General features: G+C 37.1%; 1 protein-coding gene across 13 annotated transcripts in view; it reads right to left on the minus strand.

Moving 5' to 3' along the window:
• The window catches only part of MARCHF8 (membrane associated ring-CH-type finger 8), a 111,925-nt gene that overhangs the window by 84,007 nt on the left and 7,275 nt on the right, over positions 1-20,643 (minus strand). For 3 of the 13 annotated variants that reach the window (XM_019932140.3, XM_019932054.3, XM_019931995.3), the window contains one exon: positions 13,393-13,461. The exons of 8 other annotated variants lie outside the window; for them this stretch is intronic. The gene's annotated coding sequence lies outside the window, so the exon portion shown is untranslated. Of the gene's footprint in view, positions 1-2,162; positions 2,256-11,633; positions 11,785-13,392; positions 13,462-20,643 lie in introns of those variants that run through there. 2 more of the 13 variants (XM_019932310.3, XM_019932434.3) reach the window with 2 other exon arrangements.

Genomic DNA, 20,643 nt, shown 5'->3' on the forward strand with positions numbered 1-20,643 from the left:
ACTTTCTCTGAAAGCCTAGAAGCAACAACTGACCTGTGGTATCCAAACTGCAGTCTCTAAATACAACTTCCCCTTAAAAGGAACCACAGCTCACTGAAGAAAGGGCTTATTCCAGAGCTACAGCTGGAAATATACAAGTTGATGAGCATGGACATCTTGTCACACCAGGAAGCAAGAAGCTATCAAAGGCATTCATATCAAAAGGACCCAGGAGCCAACCTGAAGGTGCTCTCACTGGCCAAAGAAGGGACAACTTGATCATCCATAAGAAAACAACTTGAGGGACTTCCCTGGCGGTGCAGTGGTTGAGAATCTGCCTGCCAATGCAGGGGACACAGGTTTGAGCCCTGGTCCAGGAAGATCCCACATGCCGCGGAGCAACTAAGCCCATGCACCACAACTACTGAGCCTGCGCTCTAGAGCCCGTGAGCCACAACTACAGAGCCCGCGTGCCACAACTTCTGAAGCCTGCGCACCTAGAGCCCAAGCTCTGCAACAAGAGAAGCCATGCAATGAAAAAAAATAACCCACGCACCACAATGAAGAGTAGCCCCCGCTCACCGCAATTGGAGAAAGCCCGTGCGCAGCAACTAAGACCCAACAACAAAGACCAAATGCAGCCAAAAATAAATAAATACATAAATTTATTTTTTAAAAATTTTTGATTATTAAAAAATAATCAGATGTGTAAAATTCATGTGTTCCTAACAATATTTTTAAAAATAAAGAAAAAAATCATTTGGCCATCTTTGGAGATATTAAGGTCCTTCCAAGAGTTATAAACAAAGGAAAAGAATCAGTCATTTAACCTGTTTTCCCTGTATGAACTGTACCTCCAGGTAACCAAATAGTTGATAAAGAGAAACTTCTCTATGGAAGTAAACTAAAAGCTAATAAATGAAGAGGGAATGATGAAACTAGAACAGCAACATCGTGCAAACCCCAATTAAATAATGCAAATTATAAGTGGCCACTGATATCACAAAGAAAAAACAACAATCAGACATTATGTGCTGTTGGAAACCACTGTTTATGAAACATACTTGCAAAAAAGAAAAAAAGAACTTAAATCTCTAAAACTAACGGTGGGGTAGGAGGATGAACATGTTAAATGACACCACTGGGATGCATTCAGCAAAGTTCACAGTATGGGCAGTTCTACAAGATAAATGACAAGATTTATTCAGCAGACACATTTCAAGAACAAAGAAGATAAATAAGGGGAAGCTATAGATTAAAAGATAATTTTAAGAAAACACATCAACTGAATGTAATGTATGGATGGACTATGATCAGATCCTGATTCAAACAAATCAACTGAAAAAAAAATAGTATGAAATAACTTTGGAGTGACAGCAGTTCTATGGTCAATTCTAAGAAAACAGCCCTTACCTTTCAGTGAAAGTACTGAAATATTTAGATAAAATTATATGATAACTAGAATTTGCTTGAAATATGCAGTGGGAGAAGGAATACAAGGAAACAAAAGAGGCTGTCCAGCTGGGGGATGGACAAACAGTAGCTCATCATATTATTCCTCTACTTTTGTATATAACTGAAATATTCCATAGTTAGGTTTTGAAAATTTGATGAATGACTGTATATCTATATGCTTTAAGTTACTGACAAAATGTTCATGGTATGCATAACTTTCCCCTTCTACAATTCTTTCAGCATAAGTGGCAATACTTGTACTCTTTCACTTGTCTCTCCTCTGCAGCACATACCCCTTACTTCTCTGAACTATAAACTAAAAGCACAGAGCCTGCTACATAGGAGCTGCTCAATAAATGTTAAATGAATAAATTTCAGTTTGCTGTACATCTCCTCTGCTCTAGTAAACCCTCCAATAACTCTAATCTGTTAATTCAAGTTGTGGTAAAGGATGAGAAAATAGAACCAAGTACAAATAAATAAGGTAAAAAAATCCAAAACCCTGCCCTTAACCTTTTAAATGTATATCCCACAAAAGATGCTCACTTTTTTTATTGTAGTAAAAAACACGTAACAAAATTTATCAAATTAGCCATTTTTAGATGTACAGTTCAGTAGTGTTAAATATATTCACATTGTTGGGAAAAGATCTCCAGAGCGTTTTCAATTTGCAAAACTGAAACTCTATATCCATTAAACAAAAAATGCAGTAAATTCACCAAACTTACTGTAGTAATCATTTCACGATGTATGTAGGTCAATCATTTTGCTGTACACCTTAAACTTATACAGTGCTGTATGTCAATCATATCTCAATAAAACTGGAAGAAAAAAATAAGTCAATAGCAAATAAAAGATGCTTATTCTTAACACTTCCTACCCATTGCTTATTTTACCCTATATGTGTCTCTAGCTACCACAACAGCTTTTAAAGTATAATTCTTTTCACAATAAACTTTATGGATCACCAGCACAATAACAGCAGATTAAAAAAAAAAAAGTCCTTAAAGGAAATGAGAGAGGTCAGAAGTATGACTATGAACAGAAGATCCATATGAGCCTCTGTGCAGAGGACAGGGCTGGAATGTGGCTTCACAGTCACTCTGAATGGGAGTGAGGGGCCAGAAGAGGCAGGCCCACAGCTAAAGGAGGTCAAATGAGGCAGCACCAACTACGGAAGCAGTAGTCCTTTTGTGGCTGCAGTCATTAGGGGCTTACCACTCCTCTGGCCACCCCATAATAATGATGGCAAGACCGCTGGTAAGTACACAGTGCCAATCTAACAGATGCCTTAGATCAGGTAGTTAGGAAAGCACGGTGCCAAGCCTCATTCCACAGACTTTTAGTTAAATATGCCAATTCAGGCCTACAAAATAATAATAATAATAATGATTTAGCAATAAATCTAGTAAGAATAACCATAGTATACGTGTTTAACAAATAAGAGAAAGTATCACTGATACTTTTCTGCCTGTTACTATAGTTTCAATTAACTTTGGTGGTTTTATTTTAGAAAGATGAACCCTGAGTAAATCACTACTTTGAAAATCACTCACATACAACGTTATTCTTCCTAAGCATGACTCCCAGCTGAGCCTGCACTGGGACCACTCCAGGAAAGAAAGATAAGAGAGATTTTGCACATGACTGGGGTTACGGGCAGAGTCAGTCCTGCTAAAGGCCAGTTTACAAAAAAGTCTGGGAACTCTCAAAAAGGTGGGGGGACGGGGGAAGGGCACGATTCATTCTAAAGCAACAGCCTGAGTTTAATCCAAAGAAAGCCATAGAGCATGAGAACACAATGTGGCTTGGAGAACATGGTATCTGTCATTCACACTACACTGCATAAAACAAGGGAGTTGTAAATAGAGTTAAAGACACTTCTCAAAAAGACTCTGTAGCACAATGAAAGTTCAAGGATTTGGAAGCACAGGAAGCCAGCTGTTAGTCACAAAACTGAGAGTGGCATGGGTGATAATGACACTGTAGAACTCCTGCAAAAGGCTGAGGAATTGACAACATTGGATAGCTCCAGAAGGACTGAGGAGTGAAGGTAAAGTTAGAACCAGGAGGATAACAGATAAGCCAATCAAGAAATTACTAGAACCCCTTTCCCCTCACAAGGCCAGGTGAATAAAATGTGCCTGTAATGAGTACTTAAGTACTGGTACTCTGAAAAGTGGATAATGTTATCCAGGACGAAAGTGCACCCTATTTCCTGGCAGAATTCATATTCAAATGGCCTCATGAGGAAACCATCTTCAACTGAGGTCCTGTGGACTCTCACAGATTAAGTCTGAAAAAAAAAAAACAAAGCTCAGATCAAAATTTACCATATACACGAAGAAACATATCTCTAAGAGTGACAATCAGCAGAAATAACCAATAACAGAAACAATATTTGAAGAGATAAGAGCTGAGAATTTTCAAAAATGGACAAAAAATTTGGATCAAGATTCAAGAAACACAATGTATACCAACTAGTATAAACAAAAAGAACTGAACACCTAGACGCATTGTAGTAAACTGCAAAATAAAGCCAAAGAAAAGATTTCAAAACAGCCAAAGAGAAAAAGAACAGATTACAATTAGATTTGACTAGAGAATTCTCACCAGTAACAACAAAAGCCAGAAGACAGTAGAATATTATCTTCAAAATACAGAGAAAATGTAGCTGTCATCTAGTATTGTATGTCCAGCAAAACTATACTTTAAGAATGAAGATGAAATAAAGAATAAAAAGTAGCAGAGAGAATTTATTGCCAGCATTCTTTCAATAAAGACACTCTGAAAAATTATGTCACAGAAAAGTAAAAAAATCTCAAAAATGAGATCCGAGATGACAGAAGAAATGATATACAAGTACTGGTAAACATGGAAGTAAATAAATGTAAACAAACAATTTTCATGCTAAAAATAATATTAGCTTGCAATTCGCGGGTTTAAACAAGAAAAAAATTGAAATCTGAAAAACCAAAATGTTTAAGTGAGGGAGGAGTGGTCACTAGAGTTAAAATATTTTTAAGTATTTGTATTTCTTGGAGGGCAATTAAGATATTGATAACTTTCAGTTTTGTTAACTTAAAAGTCTATGGTATATGACCCAGCAATCCCATTACTGGGCATATACCCAGAGAAAACCATAATTCAAAAAGACACATGCACCCCAATATTCACTGTAGCACTATTTACAATAGCCAGGTCATGGAAGCAACCTAAATGTCCATCGACAGACGAATGGATAAAGAAGATGTGGTACATATATACAACGGAATATTACTCAGCCATAAAAAGGAACAAAATTGGATCATTTGTAGAGACGTGGATGGACCTAGAGACTGTCATACAGAGTGAAGAAAGTCAGAAAGAGAAAAACAAATATCGTATATTAATTCATATATGTGGAATCTAGAAAAATGGTACAGATGAACCAGTTTGCAAGGCAGAAACAGAGACACAGATGTAGAGAACAAATGTATGGACACCAAGGGGGGAAGTGGGGGGTGGGGAGTGGGGTGGGGGGGTGGGATGAATTGGGAGATTGGGATTGACATCTATACACTAATATGTATAAAATAGATAACTAATAAGAACCTGCTGTATAAAAAAAAACTCACTAAAATTAAAAAAATAATAATTAAAAAAGAAGTCTATGGTAGTATTTCAAGAATAAACCATGAAAAAACTCCCACATTAATACAGAGGAAATGCATCATAAGAAAAAAATAACTGCAAAAACTTTATTTTCTTTAAAGGAGAACAAACAAGAAAAGAGAAAAAAGGGGCACAGAAAAGTACAAACAGAAAATACAAAGAAAATGAACAGGCATCACTGCAAATACATCAATAATCATAATATACATAAATTAATTAAAATTGCCAAGTAAAAGACAGATTATAAGATTACTTTATAAAATATAAACAGCTCCACTTATATACTGCTTAAGACATATGCAATGAATAATAACACAAAAAGTTGAAAATGAAAGGATTAAAAATATTAAGTATTAATCAAAAGAAAACAGGAATAGCTCTAATAATAATAAATAGGCCCATTTCATCTGTTACCCACTGTGAGACAAAGTTGAGAAAACATGGTCTTAATGAATGGAAATCTCAACTGAGGAATGAAAATTATGAAACAGAACTAAACAGAAATCCTAGAACTGAAAAGAATGAAAACTTAATGGATGATCTTAATAGTAGATTGGAGATGATGAAAGAGTTAGAGAACTGGAAAACAGACCAATATAAATTATCCAGGCTGAAAAACAGAGGAAAAAAAAGATTGTAGAAGAATGAACACACTCTCACAAACCTGTGAGATAATACCAAGCAGGGGGGAGTAACATATATATAATTGGAGATATAGATGGGGAAGAGAGTGAAATTGGAGCAGAAAAAGTATTTGAAGGTACAATAGCCAAAAACCTCCCAAATCTGATGAAAAACACTGACTTATAAATCCAAGAAACTCAGTGAACCGTAAGTAGGATCAATATAAACAGAACTGCACCTGAGCATCATAAACTGCTGAAAACCAAAATTGAAGAGAGAAATCTTGAAAGCACCTAGAAATAATAACAATGACAACAATAACAGTAACAACAATATGAATGACCACTTTCTGTCAGAAAAAAGAAGCCAAAAAGCAATGAAATGACATCTATAATGCTGAAAGAATTCCATATGCAGCAAAAATATTCTCCAAAAATTAAGCAAAATAAAGATGTCCAGATAAACAAAAACTAAGGAAATTCATTCCCAGCAAATGACACCTGATAAAAACTAGAATCTACAAAAAGAAATGAAGGGTACCAGAGATGGAAAATATGCGGGTAAAAGAAGAACTATCATTTTCTCCTCAATTTCTTTAGAAGGTGCCGGCTGTTTAATGCAGGAAGTGTAACATTAGGGTACAATTGCCGGCTGTTTAATGCAGGAAGTGTAACATTAGGGTACAATGAAGGGTTATGTAAAATATATGAAAACAATAGCACAATGAACGTGATGGGAATGGAATTATATTGTTGCAAGGTGCTTCTTTTTTAAAAGAATCGGTAAAATATTAACTCTAAGAGTAGGAAAGACTGGAAATAAGTTAAGGATGCATGCTGCAATTGCAAATGCAACCACTAAAAAAAAGTTATTAAATGGAACACGATAAAAGTCAATAGAGTAATGGAATAAAAGAGTAACATAAAGAAAAAAAGAAAGATCTAAACCTAACTACAGCCAGTTCTCAATGTGCACAGTTATGTTCTATAAAGTTGCCACGAGCATGGAATTAGTGAATACAGAACCATTGCTCCTAGGGGAAATAAAAGGTTAGGTTCCTGGGAGCCTCTGGTCACAACACTTTAGTCAACCATCAATACATACCGTTGTTTTATGTTTGTTTCTGTTTAAAGACACCTTATTTAGCAAATATATTTTGTCCATCCATTAACACTGAACTCATGACCAACAGCACTTTAACTCCTGCCTGAAGGAGGTTTATCTAATAACATGCCTATTTTCTATGTAAGGCACATTACAGCCTTCTTTACTTAGGAACACTAGACAGCACCTCAGCACTATGCTTAGGGGTAGTTTTAAACAGTGATATAATACACAAAAAAGCACAAAAATGTGAAAAACATGGCACTGAATAGATCACAAAAAGGACACATGTTTACAGTATGAGAAATGAAACGAGAAGGCAGAGTTTGACTTTTCAACCTCAGTTGGGAGCCTGCATACTAGATGACTCAAAATCTCACTGTTCTGTGCATGTCCATGAATGACCTTAAGAGCATTGTGAGCACTGACATTAGGATCAGAATTAAGTTTTAGTGAGTAGGCAAATTTGCAGATATATAATCCATGAATAATGAGAATCAACTGTGTATCAGTAAGTATTCAATATATTACATATAAAAGGACTAAATATTCCAATTAAAAAGTAGAGCTTGTCAGAATGGGGAGAAAGAAAAACAAAAAACACAAAAACCAAGACCCAACCATACCCTACAAGAGATACACTTTGAATATAAAGACACAGGTCTAAAGTAAAGAGAATGGAAAAAGAGAAACACAACTTTCCACAACTGACACAAGTTGAAATTTAAAAAACCTGAATAGCCATATATCTATTAAACAAATTGAACTGGTTAGTATACCCTTCTGGGAAAAGAAAACTCAAAGCTCAGATGGTTTCACTGGTGAATTCTATCAAACAATAAGGAAGAGAACAATTCCCAGCTCATTTTAGATGCTCTGCATAAACCTATAAACAAAATCAAAAAAAATTACAAAAAACTACAAATCATGAACATAGTTCATGAACCCAGATGAAAACATCCTTGGCGAACTAACAGAAAAACTGGCAACTTAAAAAAGAGTAATATATCATGACCAAGTGGGGTTTATCCCAGGAATATAAAGTTGGATTAACATCTCAAAGTCAGTGTCATGTAACATAATAACAGATGCAACAAAAGCACTTGCCAAAAATCAACATCCATTCTGAGCCTAAAAAATAAAAACCCTCAGCACACTAGAAACAGAGAAATTTCCTCAATCATACAAATCTACAGCAAATAACATACTTAATAGTGAAATCTTGAGGCCCTCCCCACTTGATTGGCAGCAAGACAAGAATGCCCACTCTTACCACTCGTATTCAACAACTGGACAGAAGGTCCTAGCCAGTGTAATATTGCAAGGAAAAGAAACATAAGGCCTAAAAATTGGAAAGGAAGGTATAAAACTGTTTCTTTTCACAGAGTACATAATTACTAACATAGAAATTTCTAGGAAATCTAAATTAGTCTAGCCAGATTAATCTAAGTCAATTTAGCAAGGCTGCAGGATGCAAGGTCATTTCACAAAATCCAAATGTATTTCTACATAATAGCAACAAAATGAAAGTGAAATTTTAAAAATTTATCTTAATGTCAAAGAGAAGATTAATTATGAATAATCTTAATGAAAGACACGCATATCTCATATACTGAAACCTACAAAACACTGCTGAGAGAAATTAAATATCTAACTGCACAGAGACATACACCTTGTTTGTAATTTGGAAAATTCTCTACTACAAAGATGTTGATTCTGCCCAAATGAGAATTCTATTCATATTCCTACCAGATGTTTTTGCAGAAATTGGCCATTTGATTCTAAAATGTGTAGGAAAATGCGAAGGATCTAAAACAGCCAAAACAATTTTCAAAAAAAATAAGTTGAAGGACTTACACTTCAAGACTTATTATAAAGTCACAGTAATCATCAAAGTATGGTCCTGGCGTAAGGACAGACAAACATATCACAACAGAGAGTCCAGGAATAGACTCACACTTACATGGTCAACCGACTTTCAAAAGAGGCACCAAAGCAATTCAATGAGGAATGGAAATCCTTTTCAACAAATAGTGCTAGAGCAACTGGATATCCATGTAGAAAAAAAGATAAACTTTAACCCCTAATCTGACATCATGAACAAAAAATAATTTGAGATGGATCATAGATCTTTTTTTAAATTTTCTGATGCATTTATTTTGAAGAACAGTCTTCTGACTTCAAAACAGAAAAAGTTCCATGCTCTGACTTTTATTTTTAATATGTTATTTTTCCAAGCCAGTTTCAAAGCAGCAAATTTTCATGAGACAGTAAGCTTCAAAAGTTTAGTTCAGTACACACATCTATTTTTTCCTTCCAGTCTTATTGAGATATAATTGACATACAGCACTGTGTAAGTTTAAGGTGTACAACATAATGATTTGACTTACATACATCATAAAATGATGACCACAATAAGTTTAGTGAACATCCACCATCTCACACAGATAACAACATTAAAGAAATAGAAAAATATATTTTTCCCGTGTGATGAGAACTCTTAGGATTTACTCTCTTAACAACTTTCATATATAACACAGAGGAGTGTTAATTGTATTTATCATGTTGTACATCACATCCCTAGTACTTATTTATCTTATACATGAGTGTTTGTACCTTTTGACTATCTTCATCCAATTTCCCCCTGCCCCCGCCTCCAATAGCAACAAATCTCATCTCTTTTTCTATGAGTTTGTTTTCTATGAGTTTTTCTATGAGCTTGTTTTTGAAGTATAATTGACCTACAACCCTATGTTGGTTCCTGGTACCCAACATAGTGATTCAATATTTCTATACATTTCAAAATGATCACCATGATAAGTGTAGCTGTCATCTGTCACCACACAAAGATATTATATAATTATTGATTATATTCCCCACACTGTATATTTCATACCTGTGAGTCATTTATTTCGCAATTGGAAGTTTGTACCTCTTAATTTTAACCTAAAAGCCAAAACTATAAAACTCCTAGAAATAAACATAGGAGAATACCTTTACACCCTGTGTGTAAGCAAGATGCAAAAGCACATGACAAAATTCAACATAAGGAGGGACACCAGAATGTCTCCCCGTGGTGTTGGATTAACATTAGTAGTATCAATACAAAATCACAGTTTTTAAAATATATAAGTAAAAAATGCAGATATATCTGTACATGTGCATATGTGTCTTACATACACACACAAACATATCTTAGCTCTGTCCACAGAAAGGGAGTAGAAGTAATGACACGCTAGTTGTACCCAACATGCACCCAGATCTTGTTCCCCACTAACAGGAACAAGGCTCCCTGGAGAAAAGCTGATTTGAGGGCTGAGGCACATAAAATGAGCCCAGAGCACCTTGTTGCACCAGAAAGCAAAAAAATGTTCAAAGAATTATGGTGACATATAAAAAGGAGACAGAAGCCAGCTTGAAAGGATTCACACTGACTAAGTCTGGGACAATTATCAAAATAATTAGAGTAATGAATCATAGGCCACTAAATAAGAACAGATCTATGAATAATTCAAATAAATAATTAAATAAATAAACGGGTGTGGAGCTCTTCTTTACAGCAGAACACCAACTAATAAATACAGAAGGAAGTATGGAGTTGGAAAATCATCACTGGATGCTAAAACGTGTGGGTGAATATTCGATGAGGAACAGGGTATTTATATAGTGTTAATAGTTATTAACTTCAAAGGGAAAATCTGTATCTTGGCAGTAGAGAAATCTGGCAAATATCAACTTCTCCAAGGGTCCAAAGTTATCACCAATACTGGAACAAACTAACGTCAGGTGGCTCTAAACTGTCTTGCACTGAGAACAATAAAAATCACTTTTGTGTTATTCCATCTACAATGTATAACCTGACTCTAACCATGCGGAAACTTCAGACAAATGCAAATTGAGGGACATTCTAGGAAAAAAACCCAAAAAAACTGGTCTACAGTCTTCAAAAATGTTAATATCAAGAATGACAAAGACAGGTTGAGGAACTATTCCAAATCAAAAGAGACTAAATAAACATGACAACCAAATTCAGCATGATTCTGGATTGGACACTGGACAGAGAAAACACAAGAGCAATAAAGGACATTATAGGGACAACTGTTGAAAATGCAATATGAACTGTGAGTTAGACAACAGTACTGTATTATTAAATTTTACTATGCTCATATAGCAGAATGCCCCAGGTCTTTAGGGTATACACAACGTAGACTCAAATGAATCAGAAAAAAATGCATTTATATATGCATAGAGAGAGAGTGATAAAGCTAATGGGGTAAATTTATAACAATTGGTGAATCTTAGTAAAGGATATATGGTAACTCTTTGTTACCATATATAACTCTTACAATCCTTCTCTAAATTTGAAATCATATCAAAATTAAAAGTCACACATAAAGCGAAAGACGTAATCATAAAATTGGAACAGTGTTTCGCCAAACACGACAGAAAAGGTCACTTCCTTCAACATATAAATAAATTTTATAAAGGAATCAGAAGAAAAGGAGTAACACCCCAAAAGATTAATGGGAAAACAACATGTACAGCCAATTCGCAAAAGAGGCTAATGTACTTTTAAAGGAAAAAGAAAAACAGTAAAAACAAAAAATAAACTTCATTAATAATTTAAACAGGCAAAGGAAGATAACAATGAGATGTCTTCCACCTGTTAAGTCAGTTATTTTCTTTTTTAAAACACTCAACATTGGCAAGAATGCCCTAAAATGGCCACTCAACACCCTGCTAGTGGGAATGTTAATTAGGAACTTTCAGCAATGCAGTTCACCAATATAAGCCAAGAGCTTTAAAAATATCCATACCACTTCACCCAGGTTCATGACACTGTCCTAAAGAAATCATCTGGGGCTTCCCTGGTGGCGCAGTGGTTGGGAGTCCGCCTGCCGATGCAGGGGACACGGGTTCGTGCTCCGGTCCGGGAAGATCCCACGTGCCGCGGAGCAGCTGGGCCCGTGAGCCATGGCCGCTGACCCTGCACATCCGGAGCCTGTGCTCCGCAACGGGAGAGGCCACAACAGTGAGAGGCCCGTGTACCGCAAGGAAAAAAAAAAAAAAAAAGAAATCATCTGAACTGTGGATTCAAACGTATGCCCAAAGTTACTCATCAAAGGATATTTACAGTAGCAAAGTTCTTTAAAATAAGCTATATGTTAAGCAACAGGGAAATGGTTAAATAAATTGGGATATAACCATAACATGCAGTCCTTAAGAGTTGCTAAAAATGGAAAATGTCATGCAATGAATGTTAAGAGAATAAAACTTATAAAAATGGGCATTCAGGATGACCTTGATTAGATAAAAAACAATCAGTAAAGCCTAGAAAAAAGCACTAATAATGAAAATTGATTGTTTGAAAATGAATAAAACAAGGACTGTGAACACCTGTTCCAGTCTCGAGTTTATCTATGAGATCTCTCCTTGCCCACCCCTCACCACCTGCCCCCACCCAAGACAGAGCCACCATTCCTTACATGGTGGTATCACTTGCAATTACCTTGTCTCACTCCCTCAGCACTCTGAGCATTTCTTGAGGTCGTGGCACCATCCCCAGATGCACTCGTTAAACACTTGATGCTTCATATTTACGAATTCCTCCACCTCATTACGTACACGTAAAAAAATTATTGACTCTAGCTACTAAAGTCACCTCAAAAATGAAATCTAAATTGAATAAGGAAGTTCACCAAGATGCAGTTTCTCTTTTCTTTGCTTCTTTCAAATAAAAACATTGAGGAGAAAAGAGCTTTCTTTTGAAACTCCAGACTCCCAAGGCAGGCTTCAGACAACATGAAGACATCACATACCTGATTAGTGTTGTACGCTAGGACCACCGGTGTCATTGTCAGCTCAGTTTCATGTCAAAGAACATTTGTTTTTAAGTCTAATCATTAGCTGCCACCAAAAAACACACCCATCTGCATGTTGCAGTGCTCAGCCACTACCCAGGGCCACACCTGACTCCAGCCCTAGTCCCCACTGATTCCACCTTCCACTTGGCAACTTTCCACCTAATTACCTGAGCAGAGCACAATTAGGAGGAAGAGGCTGTGACCAAGGCTGGCAACATGGAGAAACCAGATGGGAGTAGGATGGCCACAACTGTGGCAGGGGGCTGGCTGAGAGGCATTCGTAAGTCAGTGGTTTTCAACCAGGGTGATTTTGCCCCCCAGGGGACTTTTGGCAATGTCTTAGAGGTATTTCTTGTTGCCAGAACTGTCGGGAGGCTACTGGCATCTAGTGTGAAGAGGCCAAGAAAGCTGCTAAACATTCTAAACTGCACCAGACAGCTCCCACGACAAACTACCCACACACAAATGTCAGCAGCGCTGCAGACCAGGACACAGAGTGCGTAAAGGAGACCTGAGGTATTTTAGGAAACACACACACACACACACACACACACACACACACACACACACACACACACACACACACACACACACACACACCCTCCTCAACCAGATGCTAAGGCAGGATGAGATAGTTGTTCCTTTGGACCAAAATTCTACCGCAGGAGCTGGGAACAAGAACATTATAATTTAATAAAAGTAATAAGAATACCTTTTTCTCCCCAACGGCTTGCTCTGCCACATATCATATATTTCTTCAAAGACTGCCTCACAGCAGAAACTGTAAGAAGATAATACTATCAAAATTGCCCAGACTGGTAAACATCTCCAGAGAAGTTGGCAATGCACCCACATAGTTGATGACAAATTTAGCTGCATATCTCAAGGACCTAAGAACCCAAACTCACAGTTCCCAGCTTAGCTTAAAAGAAAAGTGGCAAGCATTCAAATACCGTATGCTAACACATATATATGGAATCTAAAAATAAAAATGGTTCTGAAGATCCTAGGGGCAGGACAGGAATAAAGATGCAGACGTAGAGAATGGACTTGAGGACACGGGGAGGGGGAAGGGTAAGCTGGGACGAAGTGAGAGAGTGGCATGGACATATATACACTACCAAATGTAAAACAGATAGCTAGTGGGAAACAGCTGCATAGCACAGGGAGATCAGCTCTGTGCTTTGTGACCACCTAGAGGGGTGGGATAGGGAGGGTGGGAGGCAGACACAGGAGGAAGAGATGTGGGGATACATGTATATGTATAGCTGATTCACTGTGTTATACAGCAGAAACTAACACAACATTGTAAAGCAATTATACTCCAACAAAGACATTAAAAAAAAATCAAAGGTCATTCAAAAAGAAGAAAGTAATAGTGCTCCTTTCCCCACATGAATCATCAAAAACCACGTAAGAGTTAAGAGAAGCAACATTTTCAAAACTGAGAACAAAATGTACTCAGTCTGCACTTCAACCAAAAACAAACTGCAAATAAAAAGGAATTTATTATATGAATTGTCATTATTATAATTCAGTTAAAGTTAGTGACCTCTGTGCCACATTACAATATGTTTTTTCTTGATTATTTTAACAACTTCATCATGTCATGATTTCTACCCATGGGAGGCCAGAAAGTTAGAGAAGTCATCCAGCACCATCCCTGGCTGAGAATTAAATAACCTCGACCTGACTCTATCATTTGTCAGTCTGACCTTGATTTTTGTCCTTTCAGTGTTAGGAAGCATCCAGCACTTAAGGTGGCCCATTTCGATGAGCCACCTTATCCTGTTCCTCATCGAACATTCACCCACACGTTTTAGCATCCAGTGATGATTTTCCAAGAGCGCCACCCTTCCATCCACAGGCATTAGTTTTGCCCTCGATTAGAATTGCGTGAAACAAACTTAATTATTCTCAATATATCAGCACTTAAAAGTTTCTGTAAAATTATCCTGCCCTCCCCACCCGAATCCTTTTTCTTCTCCTGGTTGTAAAATGTGTTCTCCTCATGAACTGTGTTATAACTAGCTCAATTATGATTCAGTGAGACAAAAAATGAATGGAAGAAAGAGAAGGAATCTTAGAGATCAACCAGTTCAAACTCAACCGTACTTTTATAAATGAGTAAAATAAGGCAGAAAGGGATGAAGCAAGGCTGCTTGGCAAAAGTCAAGCAGCTATTCAGGAAAGCTGGGGGTGGAACTCAGGTTTCCTAACTCTTAAGTCTAATCTCAAGTTGTATTAGATGCTGTTACTAATAGAATTGACATTTTTAAAGTTTTATGATAACATAGAAAAATATTTTTAGTTTTAATAAGTTAAAAACAACTCACATCATCACAATCACTTTATGAAGTAGTGTAACTGTGATCATCCACACTTTATGGATGAAGAAACCCAGCCCAAGGTCATCATTAAGCACTGAAGCTGGCTCCAGAGCCATATCCTTAACTGCTATGCAATCTGGGTAAGCACTAGAACATTCCTAACACTATCACAACTGAATTAACAAACTTAAGACTTTCAGTGATTCTTTAAATTTTTAATGCTTTGATATAATCTAATATAAAGATATCTTTCCTGAGAACATATTTAAATTAATTTTTAACAAATCAAGTTAAATTTAAAGATTTACAGTATGTAGCCTCCTGGCATAAAATAAAAGGTCATTTAAACTTAAAAATTAGCTTACAGTATTAAAGTATCATCTTCTACATCAACTACCCTAAAGAAATTCACCAAGAAGCAAACTAATCTTTCTGGGAGCAACACAGAAGGAACTGATTATGGCTTGGAGCTTTTTGAGAAACCTTAGCCAAGCAAAGCTTCATGCTCTCAATTATTTCCAAAGGCTCTTCCACGTGATTGTGTGCCATGAACAATACAAGCACTGAGCAAATAACATATGCAATCTGCCTAATTCATACAAATGAAATAAAATATTAAGAAGTAATAAAGGTGTGGACTGAATACTTAGGTTTAGTTCCTCTTCCACCAAGACTCTATTAAAATGATAATAAAAGGATTTTTTAGAAAGAAGAAGCTTACACTTCTGGGAAGTTAATGTACTTTTCCCTATTTTTCCACTAAGGACAAGTAAAAACTCTGCACATTGTAAGTAAAAATAATACAAGACTCTGAAAGGCAGAAAGGAGGAGGCATACCAGCTAGGGACCTCAGGATTCAAGGAAAGACATGGTGTTCAATTTCCTGGGCTTTCTTTTTGCCTCATATAATCCAAACTTGGTGCTGAAGAATTGGTAAATCCAGAAACACCAAGAAGTGTAAACAAACAAACAAAAAAGCCCCAAGAAAAGCCTGCTCTTTCTAATAACCAAAGGAGTAGGAAAGGGTCAGCCTAGAAAGACAAAAAAAAAAAAAAAAGTAGACAACAATCACCCTACTCCAGCCAAATACCACAGAAAAAAACCTGTGGCCACACCCCTACCCATGCCAGCAAAGACCAAGCGTAGACTAGACATCTTCTCTCACCAAGATGTAACAAAGCATCCCAACATCCCCATCAGGACGCTATCAAAGGAGGCTGAGTAGGTAGCTGGGACTTTCATCCCCACCACTGCTGTGTCTTGGTTAAAAAAAAAAAAAGTCTCGGGGCTTCCCTGGTGGTGCAGTGGTTGAGAGTCCGCCTGCTGATGCAGGGGACACGGATTCGTGCCCCGGTCCGGGAAGATCCCACATGCCACGGAGCGGCTGGGCCCGTGAGCCATGGCCACTGAGCCTGCGCGTCCGGAGCCTGTGCTCCGCAACAGGAGAGGCCACAACAGTGAGAGGCCCGCGTAACGAAAAAAAAAAAAAAAAAAAAAAAAAAAAAGTCTCGGCAAAGGTATAAAGAAGAGCTAAAAGGAAATTTCAGAACTGAAAAATACAATTACCAAAATACAAAAACCAAGAGATGGGCTCACCAGAATGGTGGGGACAGAAAAAAACGGTGAACCAGAAGACAGACCAATAGAAACTACCCAATCTGAATGTCAAAGAGAAAAATAAACTGAAAAAGAAAAATGAACAGAGCCTCAGGCACCTGTGGGTCTATAACTAAAGATTTAACATTCATGTCATCGGAGAGAGCTGAGCTGAAAAAGTACTTGAAATAATGGCTGAAGATTCCCAAATTTGGCAAAAGATGTATTTACAGACTCAAGATTCTGAGCAAACCTCAAACACGATAAACTCAAAGAAATCCTCAGCAAGATATGGAACAGTCAAACTTCTGAAAACTAAAGAAAAACATATATATCTTGAAAGCAGTGAGAGAGAAATAACACCTTACCTACAGGGGAAACATCATTTAAATGGCAGCAAATATTTCATGAAAAATCAGGGAGGCCAGAAGGAAAGACACAACACCTTTCAAGGACTGAAAGAAAAGAACTGTCAACTCAGAACCTTATATCCAAAAAAAAGAATGCTTCAAAAAGGAAGGGGAAATCAAGACATTTGAGACAAAAGTAAACTAAGAGACTGTGTACCAGTAGATGTACCCCCAAAGGGTGAAACGGCTACAGGAAGTTCTCTAAACAGAAAAAAGAATCCTTAAAATATTAGCAAACAGAATTCAGCAAATATAAAAGGAATTATAAACCATGACCAAGTGAGGCTTATTCCAAGGATATAAGATTATTTTCAATTTTTGAAAATTAATCAGGGGGAGGGATAAATTGGGAGATTGGGACTGACATATACACACTATAATATATAAAATAAATAACTAATAAGGACCTACTGTATATCACAGGGAACTCTACTCAGTACTCTGTAATGACCTATATGGACAAAGAATCTAAAAAAGAGTGGATATATGTATATGTATAACTGACTCACTTTGCTGTACAGCAGAAAGTAACACAACATTGTAAATCAACTATACTCCAATAAAAATTTTTTTAAAAAAGGAAAGTAATCAATGTAATCTACTATGTTGAGACTAATGAATAAAATCATATGATTCCAATGAACAAAGAAAAAGCGTATGACAGAATTCAACACCCATTCACGATTTAAGAAAAAAACTCTCAGAAAAATAGGAATAAAAAAGAACATCCTTAACTTGAAAAACAGCATCTACAAAAAAAAAACCCTACACCTAATATTATACTTAATGATAAGAAAACAATTGCTTTGCCCCTAAGACTGGGAAAAAGGCAACTCTTATTTACAACATAGTGCTGGAAGTTCTAGCCAATGCAGTAAGGCAAGAAAAGAAACAAAAGGCATGCAGCTTAGAAAGAAAGAAAACTGTACCTATTTTCAGATGACACAGAAAGTCCCAAGGAATCTACAAAAAATACTTGCAGAATAAGTGAATTCAGCAAAGTTGTAGTATACAAGATAAACATACAAAAATTAGTCATATTTCTAATACAAACAATGAAAACAAGGACACGGAAATTAAAAATACAACACCATTTACAATCATGAAAAAATACGGCATACTTAGGTGTAAATGTAACAAAGACCTTTTATGCTGAAAACTATAAAATGCTCATGAAAGAAATTAGAGAGTAAACTAATAAATTAAGATGCATACCTGCATTCATGGACTGGAAGAGTCAACAAAGTAAAAATGTCTATTATTCCCTAATTAATACACAAGCTTAACAAGATTCTTGTCAAGGGCTTCCCTGGTGGCGCAGTGGTTGGGAGTCCGCCTGCCGATGCAGGGTACGCGGGTTCGTGCCCCGGTCCGGGAAGATCCCACATGCCACGGAGCGGCTGGGCCCGTGAGCCATGGCCGCTGAGCCTGCGCGTCCGGAGCCTGTGCTCCGCAACGGGAGAGGCCACGGCAGTGAGAGGCCCACGTACCACAAAAAAAAAAAAGTGTTTTAGCTTTTCTCTTCGCATATGCATTTAAAAATAATCTTGTCTATGTCTACAAAAGTCTTTAAAAGATTTTGACAAGAACCTTTTTTTTTTTTTTTTTTTTTGCGGTACGCAGGCCTCTCACTGCCGTGGCCTCTCCCGTTGCAGAGCACAGGCTCTGGACGCGCAGGCTCAGTGGCCATGGCTCACGGGCCCAGCCGCTCCGTGGCATGTGGGATCTTCCCGGACCGGGGCACGAACCCGCGTACCCTGCATCGGCAGGCGGACTCCCAACCACTGCGCCACCAGGGAAGCCCCTAAAACACTCGAAAGAGAAGAGAATGGGAAGAATCACTCTACTGATTTCAAGACTTATTATAGAGCTACTATCAAGACTGCGTGATACTGGCAGAGAGACAGACATATAATTCAGTGGAAAAGAACAGAGAACCCATGAATAGACCCACACAAATATGCCAAAATGACTTTTAATTAAGCAATTCAGTGAAGTAAAGAGAACTTTTAAACAAATGGTGCCAGAGCAATAAGGGGAAAAGAATGAACCTCAAATAAAGTTTCAACACCTTACACAAAAATTAACTCAAAATAGTTCATGAACTTAAATGTATAACCTAAAAGCTTTTAGGGGAGAAAAAGCATTAAAAAAAAAAGCTTTAGGATTTAGAGTTAGACAGAGTTCTTAAACTTGACACCAAAGCCTTGATTCCCAATTGGAAAACTTTATAAATTGAACTTCATAAATATAAAAAACTTTTGTTCTTCAAAGGGTAAAAAGATCAGCCACAGAGTGGGAGAAAATATTTGCAAACCACATATCTGACAAAGGACTAGTATCTAAAATATATAAAGAACTCTTAGAAGTCAACAACAACAAAAATCCAATTAGTAAATGGGCAAAAGACATGAAGAGACTTTTGCTGAGAGAATATACAAGTGGCTAATAAACACATGAAAATATGTTCAACCTTACTAGCCATTAGGGAAATGCAAATTAAAATCACAATGAAGTTATCACTACATATCTACTAGAATGACTAAAATTAAAAATGGTGCCAACAGCAAAATGTGGGCAAGGATAAGGAGAAATTGAACCATCCTTTCCATATTGGTAGGAATGTAAAATGGTACTCTGGAAAACACTTGGGCAATTTCCTAAAACATATCATGTGAATATCATACAGTCCAGCAACTCCAGGAGTTTTATAACCAGAGAAATGAAGTAATATGGTTACAGGAAAACATGCACACAAATGTTTGTAATAGCTTTATTCAACTAGATGTCCTTCGGCAGGTAAGTGATTAAACAAATTATGGTACATTCATACCATAGAATACTATTCAGCAATGTAAAAGGAATAAAAAAAGAACTATTTGGACATGAAACAACAATGATGAATCTCCAGAGAATTATGCTCACTGAGAAAAGCCAATCCAAAAAGATCACATAATGTATAATTCCATTTATATAATATCCTTGAAAAGACAAAATTATAGAAATGGGAGAACAGATTAGCGGTTGCCAGGGGTTAAGAAGGCAGTGGGAGCAGGGAGAAGTGGGGGTAGTTATAAAAGAACAACATGAGGGGGACTTCCCTGGTGGCGCAATGGTTAAGAATCCGCCTGCCAAAATGCAGGGGACATGGGTTTGAGCCCTGGCCCAGGAAGATCCCACATGCCGCGGAGCAACTAAGCCCGTGCGCCACAACTACCGAGCCTGCACTCTGGAGCCCACGAGCCACAACTACTGAGCCCGCATGCCACAACTACTGAAGTCTAGAGCCCTTGCTCCGCAACAAGAGAAGCCACTGCAATGAGAAGCCCGTGCACCGTAACGAAGAGTAGCTCCCATTCGCCGCAACTAGAGAAAGCCCGTGCGCAGCAACAAAGACCCAACGCAGCCCAAAATTAATTAATTATTTTAAAAAACAACATGAGGGAACCTTGTGGTGACAGACATATTCTGCATCTTAACTATAAAGATGTCAATATCCTAGTTGTGATATTGTACTAAAATTTTGCAAGCTGTTAACTTTGGAGAAAACTGTATAAAGGTTAAATGGGATCCCTCTACATTATTTCTTACAACTGCATATGAACCTACAGTTATCTCAAAATGAAA

Source organism: Tursiops truncatus, chromosome 16 (assembly GCF_011762595.2).
Source record: "Tursiops truncatus isolate mTurTru1 chromosome 16, mTurTru1.mat.Y, whole genome shotgun sequence".
Lineage (NCBI taxonomy): Eukaryota > Metazoa > Chordata > Mammalia > Artiodactyla > Delphinidae > Tursiops > Tursiops truncatus.